We start from the raw sequence: 8,052 nt of genomic DNA, 5'->3' as shown, positions 1-8,052 counted from the left end.
TCCTGCTGAGGGAAACTGCTGCTGAACATGGTCTGGAGGCAGGTAGGGCTTAGTGGGCAGGCCTTGTGTGTGTGCAGGGGATGGAGAGAGCTGCAGACTGAGCCTGGCTGTTCCTGCCCCAGCAGCAGGTCAGTGTGCAGGTACAGAACGCAGGTGAAAACAGCTGGTGGTGGCAACACACACCAGGAAATTGTTGTGATGAGCCGCCACTACAGGCTGCAGAAGCTTGCTGGAGATACCCTCACCTCTGTAATGTTGACATGGGTCAGACAGGGATCATACAGCTCCCTGAAAATGGTGCTGCTTTGCACACGAGATTCCCAGTGCTGAATTCTGGTGGTGTCAAAGTCAGAATGGCCAAATCCGGTTAAAACCATTCCCTGCTGCAGCTTTTCCCTTCATCAAAGCAACTGCTGGTTCTTTTAACTGGAGGAGTCGCGGAGTTTTGCAGCCTGTTGTGTTTTTTTTGTTGTGTGTTGTGTTTTTTTTCTGGGTCCCCCACCCACTTCCAGCCAACTTGGATTTTGAAACTTGCTGAGAGCTCAGTTAAAATTCCAGACAATTAACTTAGCAGGGAGCTCTCTGGGATCAATAAGCGTGTGTGTGTCTAACCCTTGCTGAATCAACAGAACCCGGCCAGAACACATTCCTACTTTTTTTTAATTCCTTTTTTTTTAAAAAAGCCCTAAAATCTCCTTGTTTTAAGACCTGCTTAGTCTAAAATCTGACGCTTTGTGAAGATTATGAAATGAAGTAGCTGAACTGTCCTCTTCAAAGCCTCCTCCTGCCTTTATGAAAAGCATTTCTGTGTTTAATCTCCCTCAGTCGTCCCTTTAGGCTGGCAGCTGGAAACGCATCCCGCCCCACGCCGGCTCTCGGCGCCTTTCAGCTGGCAAAATGTTTTCAGTTGGGTTCTTGTTTTTCTTATAGGTTTTGAGGAGGGGATGTTGCATCTGAAACTCTTTGGGGGCGGGGGGGTGATGGAAAGGAAGTTCACGTGGACTCGTGCTGTTTTAATCAGGAGTCAGAAAAACAAAATCCCGGGGTCCTGGGACTTTCCTGTGGAGTTAATAAAAACCTTGAATGTTTCTTGAAGTGCATTTTCACTGACCAGTCAGGGACCCACCGTAAGCAAAGGATTAGAGAAGTCTACCATTTAAGTAACTTTTTATTTAAGTGATAATGGCTTTAAGTTTGAAAATCACTTCTTTGAGGTTCAGCTGTGTTGGGTTTCCATACTGGAGCAGGTAGCAAAAACCTGGACGCAACGTTGCGCTTTTCAGCTCCGGCTTCAGAAAAACCTGCACTTCACCCATTATCCAAACATGTCCATGCCAGATTTTGAAATGGTTTAAGAAACATGCTGTGAAATAAAAGTGTTTTGGAGTAGAGTTCCTTGATCTTGGGTATTTTCATTCCAGATTGGAACATCATGAAATAAATCTTTACCTGGGGGGATGGAGGTCAGAAAAAATGTGTTACTCGTAATTTGTAGTGTCCCAACAGCCTGTCATTGTGGCTGCTGACACCCGGTTGACCTGGTGGGTAGGGAAGCACAGAAATGCATACCATCCTCACCAGAGCAGGAGTCATTTCTCAGGATGCAGTAACAGAAGATAAGTGATTTATTTTATTTTCTAAATGTTGGTATGTCAGCTCTAGTAGCGTCCAGAGCGCCGTGGTGGGAGATGCTGCCAAACTGCGTAATCTACATTTTTTTAATTCTGAAAAAAAATCTGCTGAGATCCTAATTTATGAGGTGATTGTTCCTCTTTGTGCAAGACCTTGTGGTTGAATTAACTTACTTCCCGGATGTTATATAGCAATAACTGTCTTGAATAAGCTGGTTTTTAAACTGAAGCATCTTTATCCTGCAGACCTTTTTTGTTCATATACTTTCTCACCTGGGTAAGAGCTCTGGAAGCCCAGCAGAGCTGCTTGTAGCATTTGAAAGGCTGTGTCCCAATTTATTTTGAAAATCTCCACAAACCTTTTTCCTTTTCTTTTCTTTTGTTTGTGTTTTGGTTGGGGTTGGGGTTTTTTTTTGCCTGTGTGTGGAAGAATTTCTTATTTCTCATCTTGAGGGAATGTTGAAATAAGCTGTTTTGCATTATATCTGAGGGTCTGTTTAATCTTCCCAAGATTGTACTTCTATTCCTTGGCTTCCATGGAAATCCTAAATAAAGAGGAGTCTGAGCAAAAGCAATAGAAGTATTTCTCTGTTAGCAAATGAGCATCTTGAATTGGCTCCACTTCTTTTTTTTTTGCAGCAGCAGAAAGTTCATACATCTTGACACCATAACTCTGCTCTCAGGAGGGCAAATGTAAAGAATTCCTCAAAAGGCAGAAGACAACCCATCATTAGCTGTTTGGAAGGTGTGCAGATGTGCGTGCCTATGGGAGAACATCCCAAAGCCAAAAGCATCGCCGTTACCCACTGTGTTTTTGTATGCATAGGAAAAGGGCAATAGTCATTATAGTTAGTCTCCTGCAAATTAATTGGACATTGGTTATGGATCAGTGAACTTCAAAGAGGGTAACCCCTGAAGATCTTGGGCATTAACTCGCAGCTTCCGAAAGTGACACTAACGTGGTTGTGAGGGCGGCTAAATCGTTCATTAACCTTCTTTTGACACGCCGGGCCGGCGTTCCTCAGATCCGGAGAGCAGAAATTAAACCTGTGCCTGACAACTGCTCTGCAGCCTGGTTTGCCAGCGCTCCAGGAAAACGCACACATCTTAAAAAGCTGGAAATTGGATTGGTGGTGGTGAAAGGTTCCAGTTGTGTCTTTTGTTGGGGTGGGTTTCTTCTGCCTTCTCTTTAGCTTGGCATCAGAAGGGGCTCCCCTTCCACTCCCAAAGTGGGGGAGCAGCATTGGCAGCTCTTGCCTTTGCTTTCTGCCTGTGGTGGAAAGTGAGAAGAGGGCATGTTGTTGTGTGTGAGCAGTTCTGCTTTCCTCTCTTCTGAAAGACCAGCAAGCTGGGAGATGTCGGTTCTGCTGCTCCTTTTGGGTTTTGAGCCATTTCATTAGGAGTGGAACGTGTTGAAAAGGAGACCTGGAGGATGGTGATGAGAGAACATGTGGTGGTAGACGAGGTCTCCCATTATTGAACATCAGGGAGTATTGTGGATCTGATAGGCACAGATTGAGAAATTTCCCAACAGGGGCTTTGATATACATGTGGTTTGTTGCTTGGTGTTTTGGTTTTTTTTTTATTTAAAGGAAGCTGGATGCATCATCTAAGCTTTAATTTCCAGAGGGCTGATCTGACTAAGCTGATGGTGTTTCACAAGTGTTGGTGGTTCAAATGAAAAGGATGGGTGACGCAGTTCTCCACCAGGGCAGGTAGAAATCACCAGGATTGTGATTGTGCCCACGTACTTGGCCCACTCCTGGTGACGTCTGCAAGTCCTGGTGGAGCATCACATCACCCATCCTTTTCATTTGAACCACCGATACTTGTGCCCATGCACTGGCAGCCTCTCTGGACACACAGGTCTCCCCAGAACATACAGCCAGCATTCCTTCAGAACACGGTGTGAGAGAAAGCACATGGAGAAATGGCTGGGGGAGCTGTTAGAGGAAAGTGGCAACCTCTGGTCTGAGATGATTCAATGACGAACTTGGACATGGAGAGGAACGGCGCAGGGTGGTTCAGGGAAGGTGCAGGATCTCTCTGGTGTTTAGGCAGTGTAAGTAGTCCAGAGGTCAGAAGCTGAGCCTGCATCATGAGGAAGCTAAAATTGACCTGGCAGACCTAATTTTGAGGTTTGCTCCTCCATTCATAAGTAAATATGAAGCTGCAGACTTCTGAGTCAAGAGTGCATGGTGAAGGAATCCACCTTAATTGTTCTGAACAGGGTGGAAAACTGGGGATGCAAAATCACGGAGGCTGATGCAGGAGCAGTTTGTGTCTAGAAGGTCCAAGACATGCATTACCGTTACTTTTAACTGGAGAAACATCATGTGCATCTTGGAGCTCAGCTGCTGGAGCTTCAGGAGATGTTGCTGGAAAAAAGCTGGTACTGAATATTAGAGGCAGAAAGAAAAGTTTTAGACACTTAGCTGAAATTAAAATGGTTGAGCCCATAACACCACTTGGTAATTGATGCAACTCTATTTGGAGGCTGTGGCTATTTCCAAAATGTAAAGAAAATAAGTTAGAGAGGAATAGTTTTGGCTCTGCATTGTTCTTGAGAGAAATGAGGGAGTCTAACGAGGAGGTGGGGTCTGAAGCTAATAGCAGTGAGTGGTAATTTAGTGGCTCCAGTGCTGTAAGATACACAAAACAAAGACTGATGGTGTTTTTGCACAGAAGTTAGGCCAGCTTTTTAAAATACATTGTTAAGCTGGTGAAACTTCTGCATAGAAATGCTTATATTAACAGTGTAAATTATTTATACTGATGGTTGCCAAGTTTTAAAATGGGTTTTATTTGAAGAAGAATACCTTTACCCATAGCTTTGCCTCTACACAAATCAAGATGAAGAAGTGGTGTATTTGTTGTTTGGTTATGGATCAGTGCTTTGGCATCTTTTTAAAGACAGGTACTTAAGCTTTTAGCACTCTCTTTTGATAAATGAATAAGTGTTTTCTGCCCTCCTCCAGCAAACAGCTACCTTATTTTGTTGTGATTGAGTTTTACTTGGGTTGCAGAAGTTATTCTCTTAAAAGAACAGAAGAGGAATTTTACCCCCATCTTGTTGGTGTTGGGGAGGTTCAAATTGAACATTGGGGAAAAATAAGTCTTCATGAGGTGTGTGGTGATCCAGGAAGGGGTCACCAGAGAGGAGGGGATCTCCATCCTTGGAGGGCTTCACAGCTGGGTTAGGCAGAGCCATGTCCAGTCTAGTCCAGTGTGGACAGTTGTCCTGTTTTGAGATGCACTTACAGTGAAGGCACAAATCATTGCTAGTGTATTTTGAGAAGTTTGGTAGTCAGGCTGGTTCAGGTTCTGCCTGATTTCAGACACTGGGAATTGCACCTAGGAGGTGGGCCTTGGGGTGGGTACACCTTGGTTTTGATCTGCTGTTCAGCTTCAGCTCGCCTTTATGTTTTAAGAGTTTCTTTGTTGTTGCTATAATGGACTAATCCCTTGAATAATTAGTTACCCTTGGACGTTTTAAAAATGACTGCCTCTTGGATGTTTTCCTCTAATAGTCTGTTAGATCCTGGATTTATTAACTATTGAGACAGACTGTGAAATCCTGTTACGCCAGGCTTTCCTGGTGGAACAGGGACTGAGAAGGGTAGGGGGGGGTGCTGGGGGAACACCCGCTGGCCTCATGTTAGGGTTGAACTGTTGACTTTCCACCCTCTCAACCCATGCAAAAGATCCTCCAGGTCCACTGGGCTGGGTGGCTGGCTGCTGCTGCATGCCATGGTTGCGGGTCATCCCTGGGTTTGGGCCTTCAAGAAGGTGCTCCAAGAAGTTAGAGCACTGGGGCTGCATGATGCAAGGCCAGTCACGTGATACCATGCATTTAAAATAAATTATGGCCCTGATTTTATTAGAATCAGTGGAAAAATCTAGTTTCAGAAGTGGCTCTATATGTAATGAAGAAAATTGCCGTGATTAAAAAAAACACGGCTCAGAACAGAGGTGCTGATATCCTGAATCAGTTCCTGGAAATACCATTGGATTATTAGGCTCATCCTTAAATCCATTAAGCAAATTACAGTTAATCAGTCAAATAAAAGAAGAAAGATCTTTTGCAAGGCCCTGTCTTTTGAGCCACATGCAGAAGCTGTAGTAACATTTTAATTTTCTGTCTGTCAGTGAATGTGTTCAATCACTTTGCTTCCTTATGTGGAGGATTTGAAATTAGAAACTGAGGTTAATTATCTGCATTAAATAAAATATCTGAAGCCCACAAAAGCAAAAACCTTCACAATTTGGTATGGTCTGTTAAACTAGGCAGGCAGTTTCATAAGAAGAGTGGTTATTTTTTCCTGGTTTTGTCCTGATTGAAGTGTTTTAGTCACAGTAATTGAAATTATTAATGAGTCAAATTGCTGGTGAATCTAATACTGAGCATCTGTCTGAAAAGGTTTGATACTTGGTCGAGAGCAGGGGTTTGCTCTGCCCAGCAGCATAGAGCAGCCAGTGTTGGGCCATCCTGATGTGGATGAGGCTGGTTTTCCTTGCTGCCTTGTTATCCACCTCTCCCATGGCAATGGGATGTTATAGCTCTGCTGCCAGGTTAGTGGAGGTGATTTGGAAGTGGAATAATACTGGAGGAGAACTACACTTTTGAGTGTATCAGATACAAAACATATCCAACACAGTCCATCTCCATGCTGGTAATTAGCTAATCACTGCCTGCTTCACTTGGAAGTGCAGTTTTGGACTCTACAAAGATGACAATCCTCTTGGAAATACACCATCCCCAGTGGGCAGCTGGTTTTGGGGTGATTTGTTGAAGAGGCTCATTTTTTTCCCTACAGGTATGGGACACACGTGGCTCAGGTTTGAGCTGCTCTGGGGGCTGCAGAGCCCATCTCTACTCACTGGGGGTAAAGATGCCCCTTGGCTGGTGCAGCCCTGAATCCCCTGCTCATCATCTGGGCCCTTCAGGAAAGATCTCTTCTGGAGGCACTTCTTTCCCTCTGCCATGTGTCAGAGCAAGCTGCTCTGCCCAAAATCACTCTCAGAAGTTAAATTGCAGCAGGTCACGCTTGAGTGTAAAAAGCAAACCCATGGTTACTCACTGCCCTGGTGTGGGTGCTTCATTGTTGTTATGGCAGCAATGAGTTTAACTAGAACCTTTGTAGTTTTAAGTCAGATTATCCACATTATGTAAAACCCACGTGGAAATGGGATGTTTTACTTTTGAAGACTCCAGAGTGCACTTTTGTGGTAAGACCTGGAATTTTTTTTGGATCTGTGGCTTCCAAGATACAACCTGTCCCTAAAATGTCAGCTTCTAGAAGGTCTTCAGCTGATCTAGATAGATAATAGATTAATAACTTTCACTTAGTCTGATGAAAAACAGCAGAGGGAGGAAAATGATAGCTAGAGGAGAGAAACCTCTTTAGCCCTGTGAGACCTGCTGGTTACCAGCAAGACCTTCTGTTGGTCCCTGGACCTGCCTCCAAAGCTAATGACCAGAAACTTCTGGGTTTTATTCTTCCTTCAATCTTCCAACCCCCACATATTCCCTCTCTTGTTGTAGATGGAGAGTCTCAGTCCTCTCCCTCTCTGCATTTTAATTTTCCTTTTTTTCTGGAGGTTTAGGGATTTTGTCATTTGTTCAGGGTGTGTTCAGAGAAATGCCAGTGCTGGAAGGAGGAGAGGAGGAGGAGTGGGGAGGTGGGATTGCATTTTATTCAGCAGTCCACGTGTAGAGAGAGTTAGCTCTGCTGGAAAACTGTTCCTTTATGTGTCCAACAGATTGACCCTTTCCAGTCATAATTTGGTCTTCTTGGCTGGCAAGCAGCTTTCCAGACAGGGTGACATTTATCTGCAAAAGGGGCTTCCTTGTTTCTGCCATTGCTGCCATCCTGGCCCAGGAGGTTGTTTTGGGACCTCTGTCCAGTGCAAGATCAGTTGTTTGGTAGCTGAGGACCTCTCCAAGCTTTCAGAAGCCAAGTACAAATGACAGTTGAGTTTCAGGGGAGCTCCTGGTTATTACAGGTAGGATCCAGGAATTGAGATGCATGGAGTTCATACCCAGCTGTAGCTACTGGGTTTGGTTAACTTTCTCCTGGCTCTGTTGTGCAGAAGCAAGAGCTGTAAAACCATTTGGCACCAGACATGCAAATGAGAGCTGGGCTGAAGTGGCCGTTACCCTCGAGGATCCCAAAAGAGGAATCAACAAATAGAAATTATTCTATTAGCAGGGGCAAAGTTCACAGGTTAACCATCATGTCAAATCAATGAAATACAGCCTTGATCTCCTGCACAAGGGCTTTATTGTGTATAAATAAAGAGTGCCCGAGCAAAAGACAGCAAGTTCTTGCACTGTAACATTTGCAGCCTGCTGAAGAAAGGGAAGCTCTATCCAGATTGCAGCACAAAATGTCTCCTTCGGACATCGGCTCCATTCCTG

The 8,052-nt window shown here is 44.4% G+C and overlaps 1 protein-coding gene across 1 annotated transcript in view; it reads left to right on the top strand.

Annotated features, from left to right (window-relative positions):
- The window catches only part of AXIN1 (axin 1), a 66,399-nt gene that overhangs the window by 1,466 nt on the left and 56,881 nt on the right, over positions 1-8,052 (top strand). The gene's annotated exons all lie outside the window — the stretch shown is intronic.

This window comes from Chaetura pelagica, unplaced genomic scaffold, assembly GCF_000747805.2.
Source record: "Chaetura pelagica isolate M959 unplaced genomic scaffold, ChaPel_1.0 scaffold124, whole genome shotgun sequence".
NCBI lineage: Eukaryota > Metazoa > Chordata > Aves > Apodiformes > Apodidae > Chaetura > Chaetura pelagica.
This window is presented reverse-complemented; position numbering and strand designations above follow the sequence as displayed.